The 16,046-nt window shown below is 42.3% G+C and overlaps 1 pseudogene; it reads right to left on the reverse strand.

Annotated features, from left to right (window-relative positions):
• Positions 1-503: 503 nt before the first annotated feature.
• Positions 504-1,189, reverse strand: LOC139319541 (transcriptional regulator protein Pur-beta-B-like; annotated as a pseudogene).
• Positions 1,190-16,046: the final 14,857 nt, after the last annotated feature.

Consider the following 16,046-nt stretch of genomic DNA (forward strand, 5'->3'; position numbering starts at 1 on the left):
GCATGAAATAGCAGCAGCCTGAGACCAGGGCCCTGACATCCCAAGTCACCAGGTATACGAGGTGAGCCCGGTGAGCCAAAACCAAAGGGGCCGGAACAAGTAATCGCTTTGAGGCAGCGAGTCCTAGTTTCCCGAGAGCGGCCTACCCCTTGGCTCCCGCCATATCTACCTCACCCAGTCATGACCATAATATTCTGCTCTCCATCCCCCTAGAGATCCCATTCCCCACCTCAGCGCCCCCCCCCTCCCCAGCAAGGAAGGCATCCCACTCATATCGAACCAGGGGTCCCGTCGCAGCCCCCATCTGCTTCTGCTTGTACACTCAGCAGAGGGGACTCCATTCCCTGCCCCCGGCTCCCTCATTCTCCCCAATTCCAGCCACTCCAAACCCACTCCTCCCATTCTAATAATTTAAATTCCAATCTATCTCAAACCCACTCACACCCACAAGCACACACACCCTCTCAAGATAAAATTAGTATATCCCGCAACAAATGGATGTCTCACATCTCATCGACGTGATGGCAGAAAGCTCCTCCGAGTTCGCCCGGGCTTTGTAAGGGACAGTGCTGGCATTGTGGTAAGACGGCTTCACCTCCCCGACTCACAGGAAGACGTCATGCTTGTTGCAGCCCACGCCAGAGAAGAAGCACTTGGAGTCCACCGCAATGGAGGTGCCTTTGGGAAACTCACCACAAAAGGTCTCCTCATCCTCATCCACCGCCTCCTCCTCCACCAGGACCCCCTCCGGGACCCTCACCTCCAGCTCGTCCTCATCAGTGCCGTAGTTGTCAATCAGCCCAGCCAAAGCATCGCGGAACTCGATGAGGCCCTGAGCCGGCAAAGCGATGGTTTGGCTGTCGTGGAGGCCCGGAAGCCCCCCGGGAAGACCGGCCCTGCTGCGTCCGCCACCTCCGGGCCCTCGGTTGATCATTTAGCAGATACAGAGGACATGGTCCCACTAGTTCTCCTTCCGGTCCAGGTAATATTTATGGTTCCCCCGCACCAGGAATTGATTCTTCAAAGCTCGGCAAGACCCTCCGACGCCTCCACCTCCTCCTCCGTCCTCGCCGCCTGGAGAAGTCCGAGCCAGCTGCCTGGGACTCCTGGGCCCCAACTGGGCACAGTGCTCAACAAAGTCTCCCAGGTAGTCTCCCAGATAGTCTCGGAGCTCGGCGTCGATGGTCATGAAGAGAGTGAATGATGATGTAGGACAGATGATGATGATGGCAAAAAGCTGGCTACTTCGCTGTCCATGAAACCTTAATTCCAGGTTGCATCCTCGGTTCCTTCACATTTGTCTTTTATTCCTGTAATTCGATCCATGCAGCTGCCTTTCTCAGGTGATTCGTCTCTGGTGCCAGATAAATCACTAACAGCATTATTCTAGGTCACTGGTATTTTGGAGGGGGATTGAGGATTCCACTTGTCACAGTGATGGTGCACTTTGGGTTCATAAAAACCCTGTACCTTATAAAAAGACAGTTCTGGTGGCCATCCCTCAAGAAAGACATAGAGAGCTAAGTTGCCAGTTGCCCTGTCTGTGCAGAAGCGAAAAGAAGGCAGGGAAAAACTACTGGATTCTTACAAACCATAGCCAAGCCTTCAGCACCATGGAGAGAGATCTCTATGGATTTTATTATAGAGCTGCCAGAAAGTGGGGGGGGACACTGTCATTTGGGTCATAACGAGCCTTGATAGTACAGTGGTTTAGTGCACCCTGTTATTAACACAGCTGCCTGCAATTTCTGCTGGTTCGAATCTCTCCAAGGCTCAAGGTTGACTCAGCCTTCCATCCTTTCTAAGGTAGGTGAAATGAGGACCCAGTTTGTGGGGGAAATAAGCTGACTTTGTATAAAATATACAAAAAGAATGAAGGCTATTGCTTAACGCATTGTAAGCCGCCCTGAGTCTCCGGAGAAGGGCGGCATATAAATCAAATTAAAAAAACAAACAAAAAAAACCCGGACCTGTTCTCCAAGCAGGCCCATTTTATCCTCTGCCAAAGAATCCCCACTGCCAAGGCACTTGCCAAGATGTTCCTACAGTGCATCTATCAACTACATGGGCCCTCACAAAGAATCATATCTGATCGGGGGACTTCAATTCACTTCAAAGTTCTGGAAAGCTTTTCAGGGCCTCCTAGGTACCGGCCAGGGCCTAAGCTTCTCCCATCACCCGGCCACTAATTGATCGATAGAACAGTGTTTAACAGTTTAGAACAGCATTCTAAAACAATATTTGAGATGTTTTATTAATTATCAGCAAGATAACTGGAGAGACCTCCTGCCCTTTGCAGAGGTGTTGTACAATAACTCTGTACATTCTAGCACGGGATTCATCCCATTCTGAGTTGCAACAGGCCAGGATTTCACCCCAATGCCAGAACTACCCATTGAGGAACCAACCATACTCTCCCTTAAAGAGTGGATACAACAATTGCAAAACAGCTGGCCAGTAGTATTAGTTCTAAGCAAGGCTAGGGCCACTTTTAAAACTGAAGCTGACAAAAAAAGAATTGAGCAAAAACCTTTCAAAATAGGTGATAAGGTCTACTTATCCGCCAAATTCTTATAGTCCTTGCAACCCTCCAAAAAGTTGGGACTAAGTTCATAGGACCTTTCCCTATCACTAGGATAATTAACCCTGTAACCATGGAATTACTCCTCCCCAAAACTCTTAAGCAGGTCCACCCAGTGTTTCACTGCAGCTTACTGAAGCCAGAAATTACCTCGCCTCTAAGGCCACCTGCAGACATTCCTACCCCCTATTATGATTGAGGGGGAATAATACTTCGAAATCAAGTAAATCCTAGACTCTCATACACACCATGGCTCCACACAATATTTAGTAGCCTGGAAGCATTTACCTCCCTTCCAGAATGAGTGGGTGGCTAAAAACATGTTAGAGCTCCTGCATTACTAAAAAAATTCCACTTGCAGTACCCTGACAAATCCAACTAACCTGTTTTTTAACTTTTAAAAGCATTTTTTTCTACAACCTCTTCGGCTGAAAAAATGCTTTTAAAAGTTAAAAAAAAAAAAGATGATCGCGCGGCTCAGCTGGGATAGTCAGAGGCTTTTAAAAGCATTTTTCTTGTGCAACCTCTCAAGGTTGTAGAAAAAATGCTTTTAAAAGTAAAAAAAGAAAAAAGTTGGCCAGGCCCATCCAGTCACATTACCCCCCACCAAGCCACATCCACAAAATAAGCCACAGAAACAGTAGTAACAAATTTTAGATTTCACCCCTGGAACCGTCCCTTATCTCTTTCCCAGGACAGCCATTTCTACAATATCTTTGCACCTGTGGATTGGCTCATTCAACATCGGACTGAGGGGAGGGGTTTCTAACTCTTTTATCTTAACAGAATTGCCTAAGGCAGTGGTTCTCAACCTGTGGGTCACGACCCCTTTGGGGGTTGAATGACCCTTTCCCAGGGGTCGCCTAAGACCATTGGAAAACCGGTTCTGGGGCCCCACTTACCCCCCGCGTTATTCTTACCTTGTATATGGCCCCACCCCCAATCTATTGCTGCCTCCTGAGTCCCAGCTGATGGCTAGAGGGAAAAAAAACTGTTTAAACTCTTGCCGCGGGGCTTCAAAGGGCCGCCCTTCAGCTGATCAGTGTTAAAAGAAAACAAAGGAGTAGACCGGTGTCTGCAAAAATAAATGGGTAGACCCAGTGGTGGGATTCTACTTCAGTAGAACCGGTTGTTAAGTACTTAAGTAGTTAAGCTAATGGTTCCCAAAGTGGGTGATACCATGCCTGAGGGGGCGGTAAGAGGCAAGGGGGGCGGCAGGGGGCGCTCGAGGCAAAAGGGGGCGACAGGGGAGCCCCTCCCCAGGTTTTACTTTGGGGATGCGGTTGGTGGGGGTGTGAAAGGCCGGTCTTTGTCATTTGCTCCATCTGGACATGTCTTCGACATGGAATTGTCTGTCTTGCCTTTGGGTGTTCCGCTCTGCCCCCCCTCCAGGAGGTACCAGGGATGATGTACCAGACTGATGGAACTTGCCTGCCGGCAACAGGACTGAGGTTTTAGTTCTCCCAACATGACCGGTGTGAGAGAGCGGTCCATGCGGTCCTTGACTTGTCGGATTCCACCATTGCAGTGAGAGGGCAATGGGGAGGGCTTTTGTTCCATCGCTTGTTACGCCTCTCCCTGGACTTTGTCATCAGCTGATGAAGTTTCCTCTTTTGAGGTTCCCGGACTATGTCAGCCTATTTATCATCATTACAGTCCCCCAGATGTATTCTAGGACTGAACTTCTTGGTCTGCGAGATTCCCCCCTCTCGCAAATTTGGCCCTCTACGCTATCGAGGGCCCACCTCGATGAAGGGTCTTGGAACCCAGAGAGGTGGCATGCAGCGAGGAGGAGGTTGTGGGTTTTTTTAGTTAAATTTTCATCTTGTATTTTAAAAGGGTCTGGGAGGGGGGAGGGGTTTTTAAGGGGACCCGGGAAGGGGGGAGGGGGTTGTAGAGATGGACCGGGGGGGGGTCCATATAGCTACTGTGCGGGGTGGTGGGTTGGTTGGGCACAGCGGAGGAGGCGAGAAGGGTAATCTAACTGGGGCTCTGGGTGGTAAAAAAAAGGGCAGTTCCATCAATGTGATAAGTGGGAGTGGCAGGTATGGCGGACACAGGGGGCCACATCAAGTGTTGGGGGTGCACATGCGCTGTCTCCAAGCGATTGCGCACTCTGGCCCCCAATGCGCAACTCGTGTCCTGGGTTGCGCAGAGTTTCAGGCCCAGGGTCCGCGGCTGATGTTGTGTAATGCCTGGTCGGTGGTTAATAAAGCCCCCCTCATTTGTGATCTTATTTTGGAGGGGGCTGCGGACCTGGCAGGTATTACGGAGACCTGGTTGGGCCAAGAGGGGGGAGTCCCCCTCGTCGAAATGTGCCCACCAGGTTTCCATGCATTTCATCAGCCAAGGGCCCAGGGGAGGGGTGGGGGAGTGGCAGTGATTATTAGGGAAAGTCTTTGTCCGAGGGAGACCACTGTTCCTCAGATAGCCGGATGTGAGCCCCTTTGTGTGAAGTGGGGCCGTGGGGTGCAGATGGGTTTGCTGACCACGTACCTGGCTCCCTGCCACGTGGCAGCGACCCTGCCCGAGCTACTCGACGTCATTGCCGGGGTGGCGGTTGATACCCCCAGACTTATTGTCATGGGGGATTTCAACCTTTCATCTGCGGGTGAGGCGTCAGAGGTGGCTCGGGAGTTCATGGCTTCCATGACGGCCATGGACCTGACCCAGGTAGTTCAAGGCCCCACTCACATAGGGGGACACACTCTGGACTTGATTTTTATCTCTGGTCAGTGGTTGAATGATCTTGGTAGAGGGGATCTAGACATCAAACCCTTGTCATGGACAGATCATTCGCTCCTCCACCTGGACTTACCTACCGCTTTCCCCCACCACAGGGAGACAGAACCAACCAGATGGTTCCGTCCCAGGCGCCTGATGGACCCCGAAAGGTTCCTGACGGAGCTTGGGCTGTTTCCTGAGACTCTGACACACGACTCGACTGAAGAGCTGGTGGCCGCCTGGGAAGGGGCGGCCGCTGGAGCTTTGGACCGTGTCGTGCCTTTGCGGCCTCTGACCCGATGCCGATCTCAATTGGCTCCTTGGTTCTCTGAGGAGCTGAGAGATATGAAGCGTCGGAAAAGACGCCTAGAGAGCATTTGGAGGACTAGTCAATCCGATTCCGACCGGACACAGGTGAGGTCTTATATCAAGACCTACCTAGTGGCGATAAAAGCGGCGAAATCTAACCATTTTTCCACTCTTATCGCATCTGCAAAGAACCGCCCAGCCGCCCTGTTTAGGGTGACCCACTCCCTTCTTCAGGGGGGAGTGCGGGAAGATCCCTTGCAGAGTCGTGCTGAGGATTTTGTGCAATTCCTGCACGATAAAGTCGCTCGGATTCAGGATGGCTTGGACTCTGATTGGATGAGTTCATGGGAGGAGATGAGGGCAGGTCTTGAGAATGTTATCTGGGAGGAGTTTGATCCTGTGGCTCCCGAGGATGTGGACAGGGTTCTGGGTAAGATTAGTGCCGCCACGTGTTTATTGGACCCGTGTCCCTCCTGGTTGGTACTGGCCTCCCGGGAGGTTACACGAGGCTGGCTCCAGGGGATTATAACTGCTTCTCTGAATGAGGGTGCCTTTCCTGCCGCCTTGAAAGAGGCGGTAGTGAGGCCCCTCCTCAAGAAGCCTTCCTTGGACCCGGCTGAATTAGCCAACTACCGTCCGGTCTCCAACCTTCGTTTTGTGGCGAAGGTTGTTGAGAGCGTGGTGGCAAGACAGCTTTCCCGACACCTGGATGAAGCTATCTATCTGGACCCATGCCAGTCGGGCTTCAGGCAGGGGTACAGCACAGAAACGGCATTGGTCGCATTGGTGGATGATCTCTGGAGGGCTCGGGATACGGGTTGCTCCTCTGTCCTAGTCCTATTAGATCTCTCAGTGGCTTTTGATACCATCAACCATGGTATCATGCTGCAGTGGTTGAGGGGGTTAGGAATAGGGGGTACCGCTCTGCAGTTGTTCTCCTCCTTCCTCTCCGACCACTCGCAGTTTGTGTTGGCAGGGGGACAGAGGTCGACCTCGAGGCATCTCGCATGGGTCGGTCCTCTCGCCCCTCCTGTTCAACATTTATGTGAAGCCACTGGGTGAGATCATCCGTGGTTTTGGGGTGAAGTGTCATCTGTACGCTGACGACACTCAGCTGTACATCTCCACCCCAAACCACCTCAACGATGCCCTTGATGTGATGTCTCGCTGCCTGGAGGCCGGGCGGGTCTGGATGGGGAGGAACAGGCTCAGACTCAACCCTTCCAAGACCGAGTGGTTGTGGCTTCTGGCGTCCCGATATAGTCAGCAGGTGATCTGTCCCCGTCCCCACACACACACACACAGCCAGTCTAGCACAACAGCAGGTTCCATCGCTGACTATTGGGGGTGAATCTTTGCCCCCCACAGAGAGGGCTCACAATCTGGGTGTTCTCCTGGACACACGGCTGTATTTAGAAGAGCATATGACGGCCGTGGCCAGGGGGGCCTTTTATCAGGTCCTCCTGATTTGCCAGTTGCAGCCCTTTCTGGACCGGGACGCCCTGCGCACGGTCACTCACGCCCTTGTTACCTCCCAGTTGGACTATTGTAATGCTCTCTACATGGGGCTCCCCTTGAAGAGCACTCGGAGGCTCCAACTGGTCCAGAATGCGGCCACACGGGTGGTTATGGGTGCAACCCATTGCACCCACATGACACCCCTTCTGCGCGAGCTGCACTGGCTCCCAGTGGTCTTCCGGGTGCGATTCAAGGTGTTGGTCACCACCTTTAAAGCTCTCCATGGCACAGGACCCGGGTACCTTCGAGACCGACTTCTGCCACCAATAGCCTCCCACCGGCCAGTCCGCTCCCACAGAGAGGGTCTCCTCAAGGTGCCATCGGCCAAGTCATGTTGGCTGGCGACACCCAGGGGGAGGGCCTTCTCTGTGGGAGCCCCAGTCCTGTGGAATGAACTGCCCCCGGAAATTCATAAGATTTCTGACCTCCGGGTATTTCGGTGCACACTCAAGACCCTATTGTTCCGCCTGGCTGGGTTAGCAACATAATTTTAAATTGGATGTTTTAAATTTTTGGGGTTTTAAATTAAGCCAAATTTATTTAATATTTTTAAATTATTTTAAATTGATATCTATTCTGTTTTTAAATAGGCTGTACACTGCCCTGAGTCCTTCGGGAGAAGGGCGGTATAGAAATAAAATTATTATTATTATTATTATTATTATTATTATTATTATTATTATTATTATTATTATTATTATTTGGCAAGGAGAGTGGTCCCCACCCTTTGGCCTATGCCTCGCAGCACTTACCTCCTTGCAAGCAAACAGCAAGAAAAAACAGCCCCTTCAGCTTCAGCATAGGCTAATTAGCCTGTTGATTAGATCTGCCTCCCGACTCTCAGTTGATTTGCTCTCAGCTGTTTTGCGCAGGGCTCTGCAACTTGCTGCAAAGAGCTAAATTGCTGGAGCAGATTTTTTTTTCTCCTTATGCAAATCAGGCTGAAAACGAAACTGGAAGTAAAGCAGGCTTTGGCTGTTGGAAAATTAGGCAGAGGCAGATTTATTTTCTTTTTCCTCACCAAAAAAGGTAGGTGCAAACAATGGGAAATTTAGGGCAAAAGAGAAGAGTTCAAGATTTTAAAATACAAAAGAAAAAAAAGTTCTATTTAACTAAGGAATTGTAATAATTGAGATAGTATTAATTGTATATTGTGTTGAAAGCAGAAATGGTTAAGCTGTGGTTTGGAGGAATATATGGGGGAAATTATTTGGTTTATTATTATTGGTAAATATAATTAATTGATTTGTAAGAAATTGGATGGCATGGAAATAATTGGAATATTCATGTTCATATTGATTAATATACAAAAAATAGTTTTATAACTAATTGATTTATATTAAAATGTTGAATTTGTATTAAACAACTGTAATATTACATAATTAACCAATGTGAGGATGGATTTAAAAATAGATGACAATGGGAAGGGGTATAATATAGAATAGAAGGGAAAAATTGAATTTGATTAAGATTAGAGATGAGAATGAAGGGTAATATTGATTTAAAAAAAATAGATGAATGAATATGGCAAAAAGGAAATATGGAAATTGTAAATTTAATTGAAATGACTAAATACTGTTTAAATTTGTGAACCAGCCAAATACTCTGTTCAAAGAAAATACATTGTATGTTTGTATGTGTGTTTCTAATTATTGCTATTTATTCATATTTGTTCTCTTTTATTTTTTAAAGTTTAACAATTCATTCTTTATCTTAGTATCTTTATATTTGTTTGGGGTTGCCCTTCTTCCCTTTCATCTTTTTTATTGTACAGCAATCTTTCTCCTCAAACCTACCACCTCTCTCTTTTCTTTCCTTCTTACTTTCTCTTCCCCCCTTCTTCTCCTCCCTACTTCCTCTTCCTTTCTCCTTCTCCTCCTCTCTTCCTCCCTTTCTTACCCTCCCTTTTACTCTAATTTCCCTTCCCTTCCTTCCTCCCTTCTCTTCCTTCCCTCTTCCATCTCTCTTCTCCTTCCTTCATCCCTCTCTATTGCTGTATTCATTTTCAATTTTATATTTTCCACTATGGAGTCCAGGCAACCCCGGTCTTCCTTATATTTATCAAGTATATTTCTCAAAATTTCCCCTCATCTTTTTATTTATTAGCAGTATATTTCATCTTATTCCATTTTTTCTATTGAACCAGTATAATCATCTTTATCTTTTTTTCAATTATTTCCTTTTCAATATTATCTCCTTGTTTCTCTTGCTTCTCATTCATCTTTTCTCTTTCTTTTTTTGCAAGCTAACCAATTCTCTGCTTCTTTATTTCCCTTAAATGCCTCCCTTACTTTTTGAAACATCTCCCTTAGTGTCTCAAATTCATCCTCCCAATTCCCAATTTTAAAAGGCTAGGATTTTTAAGCTTATTCTTTTCATTTACATATGTGGCGGGGGGATGCTTTTCAAGGAGACACAAGGGGGGCTGAGAGCAGAGTCATACTGACAGTGTCTTTTAAAATTGCTTGGAAGACCCATTTTTCCCTAACAATAATGGTTTGTATACTTTGGAATAAAACATATACCTGGAAAAAGTACTTGCAAAACTTGGACAGAAGGAAAAGAAAGGCATGACTGGATTCATTATCAGTAGCTAGTTAGTTCATTGCTATCAGTGACTCCCATTGATTCTAAACTCATTTTAAGACTGGGATTGGTGACTGCTGAAATTTAAGTATTCACCATTGGTCTCAGAAATCTTTGATTTGTGAGGACATGTCAGAAATCACTTTTTTCAGCCCTCTGGGTAGTCCTTTTGTGCATATGGACTACTCAGAGGGCTGAAAAAGTTATTTTTGACTGGTCCTCGCACTTTTGATCAGTCCTCGAACTTACGACTGTCCTCACATTTTACGTTTTTCTCCCTATCTTGTCACCATGGTGAAGAGAAGCAGTTGTGAAATGAGTGACACGGTTGTTAAGAATGCTACAATGGGCATAAATGTGAAAATGGTCATAAGTGTGAGGACCTGTCAAAAGTAGGGTTGCTTCCAAAAAATAGCAGATAAGTGGGGGGGGGAGGTTTAAGTAGTAAAAAAATAAAAAAAATTTACAATTAAATTATATATTTTCTTACAAACATTTTAACACATATTAAAATAATCACTTTAAAACTTTACTTAAAATTCAAAACATCAAATATATTATAATAATATGTAAAATATTAAATTACATTTTACTTTGCTGTCGTGTGTATTTTTTATTTGATTGCGCAGCTTTGATCAATTCTTTGTGTTTAAGGAATAATTCTTTAATTTCAGTACAACGTTGAGAAATATTAAAAAATATACAAAGTTCACTTCGAACTGATACAAGCAGTCGGTTACGTTCGTCAGTCCACAAATTTCCCATGACGCTGAAAATTCGTTCAACGTTTGCATTTGATACCGGAATTGATGCACAATACTGGAACAGTTTCAGTAAACTCGGAGCTGGCTCTTTCTTGAAAAAGTACGTCCACTTATCAAGGGATGAATCGCCCTGCAGATGAACATAAACTTCTTCTAAGGCAAAAATTTCATCGAAGAGAGTGTTGGGTGGAAGTTCTTCTTGCCATGGTGATAATAACCAGATGTTTGTCATTTCTTCTAAAGTTGGAGGATTATTGCGATCAATTAGATTGAAACAACTTAGCGTCTCATATACTGAATCGGTGAAATTATAACACTTTTCTAGGTACGCAATGGCTCTTTGATACACGTTGATGGCTTCTTTCTTGAACTTTTGCACAGCATTCTCAGGCAAATGTTTTTTACATAAGGCAAATAAAACTTTCATTCCAAAAAACTGCTCATTGTATTTTTTTTTTGCAAAGAATCACGCAGCTTACACATGATAATGTGAAGATCACATGCAAGAATTTTCTTGCTTTCCAGCTTCAGTAGGGTGTCTTGCATTATTGACATGAAGAAGTACGTGAAATATAAATACAATTCTGAAATTGTTGGTTCATCGTCCTTTGCGAGTTCATTTTCCTGATCCGAAATAAGGTTCCAGATAACCTTATGGCACTCATCAGATCCAAGAGAAATAAAATACAATTTTAGAGGTATCCAGTTTAAAAGAAGTCTTTCGACTGCTTTAAACAAACTTAACCAACGTGTTAGAACATGGCACAAAACTTCATGGAATTCTGACTCGCAAAACTCAAAAAATGATTTCAACTCTTCTCGTTCTTCGCAGAATTCGAAAATTCGGCAAAAGCCTTCAGCACTACATTTTTGATATCAAAAGATAATTGCTTTAATGCATTTTTTGCGCTGTTGTGTAAAATGTGATTATTGCAATGAGCATTCGATCTTTGTCTCATTCTAACTTATGAAAAAAAAGACAAAACGCGATTCTCCTATCCTTATTCTCTTAGACTGTACAGCTTTAGATTACGTACCATTTCATCATAAAGCTTTTGAATAAAAAAATGTCCACTATTTTGTGAAAAAAAATAGTGAACATAATGTGAAAAAAGTGGACTGTCCACTCAAATAGTGGACACCTGGCAACCCTAGTCAAAAGTGCAAGGACCTGTCAGAAATCACTTTTTTCAGCTCTCTGGGTAGTCCTTTTGTGCATATGGACTACTCAGAGGGCTGAAAAAGTTATTTTTGACTGGTCCTTGCACTTTTGACCAGTCCTCGAACTTACGACTGTCCTCACATTTTATGTTTTTCTCCCTATCTTGTCACCTTGGTGAAGAGAAGCAATTGTGAAATGAGTGACATGGTTGTTAAGAATGCTGCATGGGCATAAATGTGAGGATGGTCATAAGTGTGAGGACCAGGCAAAAGTGCGAGGACCTGTCAGAAATGACTTTTTTCAGCCTTCTGATTAGTCCCTATACACATAATCATGGCCACCCGGTCACATGACCAGCTAGCCACGCCCACAGAACCAGTAGTAAAAAAATTTAGAACCCACCCCTGGTTGGGGGTCACCACAACATGAGGAACTGTATTAAAGGGTCGCGGCATTAGGAAGGTTGAGAACCACTGGCCTAAGGGAACTTAGAACCTGCTTTGCTTTTGTCTTGTAATCACCTTCCTTTTAATAAAAGTTTTACATTACCTTACACTAATTTACAGTTACAGAAAGCCTTGGAAGAAATGGATTGTCTGAACTCTTTTCATTCATAAAGTATTATTTATTCTTAATATTAAAAAGAGGCAGGGATCCGTTGGTGACGTCAGCGTGATAGGAACCGAGGGGACAGCGCTCCATTCCCTAGGTCCCAATTTTCGGTCTGAAAGCTGAATTTTTTGGCTCTATTGACCACGAAGAGGTCAATAGATTAAAGGGAAAATCCTAAGGACCTTGGGGGTATCAAAAATTGCCCCGAAGGTTCAAGGAAAGTCCCTTAATTCAGCCCGGAAAAAAATCAACCTCTTGTCAGTTGGTCAGAACGCTGTCGGTTGCTTAAGAAAAAGGGAAGCGAGGATCGAGCAAACGGCATCAATAAGAATAACTAATTACTCTTATTCTGAAAAACTTTGAAAGATACAATAATTAAAACAACGGATACATAACTAAAACAGAAACTTCAAACTGATTGGCAAAGCAGAATTGTTAAGAAGAAACGGAGTGAAAGTATAACGGAGTGAGTTAACAAGGCTAATTGAAGTGTGAGGGGGCGAAACTGACAGGCAACGGAACTGAGGCGATTTTGAGGAAGCGCAACGGAGAGGTGTGGATTGGAAATAAAACACATAGTTATAGATACAGACAGAAATTGGGAAATAGACAAAGATTATTCATTTGGGGAAAGGAATACAGATCCAAGTGTTGGACTTATTTTTAAAAAAAGAAATGGAGGTGGTGCGGAGACAATAAAGAAGAGACGAAGAAGAAACAGTAACTAGTTTCAGGAGTGACTGTGAGGGATTTAAAAACTTTGTAACGGTGGCAGAACTTCAGTGAACAGATACTGTAACTATATTAGAGTATTAACTTCCAAATACATAAAAAACATTGAGACTCTGGAAGAAGTGTTTAAAATATTTTTAGAAGGCAAATTGAAAGACTTTGGAAACAATTACAAGCTGAACGACTGTAAAGACACAAAACCAAGTGAGGATTGCAACAACTTCAATTCTGGAACTTAATACAACAAAAGAAATTTATTTTATTGTTTGAGAGACTTAATTTATTTGAATTTTTTTAATAATATTTTAAGTACTTTTATCTATTTATTTGTTTATTTATGTAATACTTAAATGTTTTAATATAAAATATAATATATAATATTATAGCCCAAATAGCATAAGGTTTAGGATTACTTAAGTTTAAATGTAAAATATATAATTTCTAATATAAGTAAGAAAAGTTGGAATATATAAATTTTGAATATTAAATTCAAAATAATCATATATATATATATATATACACATACATCTGATTAATTCTTGTAAAATAGTATAATCATTAATTAATACTTTTTGATTGTGAGGCACATGATTAATTGATATCTAATCTGTTATACGGATAATTAATTAAGAAATAATTAGAAACAAACAATTTAAGTTAGTAATATTGAATTTGATAGTTTTAACTTGCTAGATATATAAGATTGATTGATTGATTTGATTAATATATAAGAGAGAAATAGAATTGTATATTAAGTGTAAATTAATCTTATAATCTGAGAGACATTAAGGACTTTACAATACAAGAAACCTACCACAAAAACTTTTTGCATGTAAGAGTGGAAAAGAATTACATAGTAATTGCTGAATAACTTTATATTTATGCTTGATTAATCTTTTTAGTAAGTGCAAACTCTGATTAATTTTTTGGTGATTGTGTAACTCTGAATAATTGATATTTACTTAATTAAGGATCATTTAGAAATTAATTAAGATTAATAGAATTTATAAGAGAACAGTAATACCTGAATAATTTAAGTAAAATAAGACTAAATATTTAATCCTTATTTACATATTTACACCAGTAATATTTGATATGATAGTTTTGACTTAACAGATTGATTATTTTATTCTATTATCTATATTAAGATTTAATGAAGTGTTAAAACCCTAAGTTTTTCCCCTTATCTCCTCTACTTTATCCTTCCTATTTCCTCATTAGAATATACAAGAATATATAAGTTATATTAATATATTTAAATATTTAAATATTCATTAGGGTTTAAGTGCTGAGAATACATATAGAAACTACAGATTAATTAATTTTGGAAGATTTATATGATATAGGCTCTAGACACTATTATTGATTATTGACAAAAATACTACCAAAAGTAACAAAATTGAAAAACAAAAAGACTGCTTAATTGTATGAAACTCTGGGACAACCTATTAAAAAGAATTAACATGACAAGCACTGGTATAACCACCATAACTAAAACAACCAAAAAAATAACGCCCACCCAGTCATCCTCTACAGCTTCTCCAGCTCAACAGAGATCTATAGATACAATGTTAGGAATGGAAAAAGACAAGACAGCTTCCATTTCTAGCATACATAATATCCAATTAGCTCTGACAATGATACAGGAAACGATGAGTAAGACTCAGGAAACAATTGCCAACAACCATGAGGAAACAAGACGAAATCATGATGATCTGGAATCTGATGTGGGAAAGATAAATGACAATATACAGAAAATAGACGACAAGATAGAAAAGATCCAACAAAATATTGTCAAGAATGAACAAAGGATCCAAAAGACGGAAATTAAAATGTAACAGACAATAAAAAAAGTAGAAATGCTGGAACATCAACAGCTGACAAGCAGCCGAGAGACGGAAGACTCACTTACATTTCGGGAAATGGAAAAAGCATCATTTTATTTAAGGTTCCAGAATATAACAGAGACCAAAGAGGAAGACCTGGGAGAGATTATGACGGAGATCTTCGCAGAAGCATTGCAGAGAGATAAAAATGATATAAGAAGGGATATTGACGAAATCTACAGGGTGCATACTAATTATGCTCATAGGAACAAACTTCCAAAAGAGGTACATGTCCGATTTACGAAGAAAACAATAAAAGAAGAGATATACAGAAAAATGAGGGAGGGGGCGATGTACCACAAAGGGAAAGAAATAATAACACTAAAGCAAATCCCAAGACATGTGAGAGACCAGAGGAAAAACTACAGCTTCCTCACATCACAACTACACAAGCATAAAGTGATGTTTCGTTGGTTACTACCAGATGGCATTTTGATCTCATGGCAAGATAAGAAAGTGAGGATAGACAACCTAGAGGGAGCCCAAAATTTTTTTGATCAGTATTTTGTCATGGAAGAAGAGCAAGAAACCAGAGAGGAGTCGGAAAATAAGAGCCAGGAAGAACAACCTATAGAAGGAACGGAAGAGGAACAAAAGGGAAGAGAGAAACTGGAAAGAGAAAAATTGGAGAGAGAAGGAGCAAGGGGAAAAACACAACGAATAACAAGGAACAGAAACAAACAAAAGACAACTAATAAATAAGAAGAAAGATAGAACAGGAAATAAAAATGATTTCGATAAATATAAATGGATTGAACGCCCCAATTAAAAGAACACGAACATTTGCTAAATTATATAAACTGGAGATGGATATAATTAGTCTACAAGAAGTTCACATCAAAAAAAGTCATCAAAAATATTAGAAAACACAAGATTAGGAAACCTTTATACTTCATTATCAGATCAAAAAAAAGAGGTATTGCGGTTTACATTAAGAAGCATCTAAAAACAAAACAGATTTATGCAGACGATGAGGGAAGAATCCTAATGTTTGAAATACAAACAGAGTCTAAAACAATATTATTGATTTCGATTTACGCACCAAATGAAAATCAACGGGCCTTCTATGAAAAGTTACACAATAAAGTAAAAGATTTGGATTATGAAAACATTTGCCTTGTAGGTGACTTTAATGCAATTTTAGATACTGAAAAAGATTACAAGAGCACCAA

This window comes from Pituophis catenifer, unplaced genomic scaffold (genome assembly GCF_029215685.1).
Source record: "Pituophis catenifer annectens isolate HBS135680 unplaced genomic scaffold, rPitCat1.0.hap2 SCAF_7, whole genome shotgun sequence".
NCBI classification, from domain to species: Eukaryota; Metazoa; Chordata; class Lepidosauria; order Squamata; family Colubridae; genus Pituophis; species Pituophis catenifer.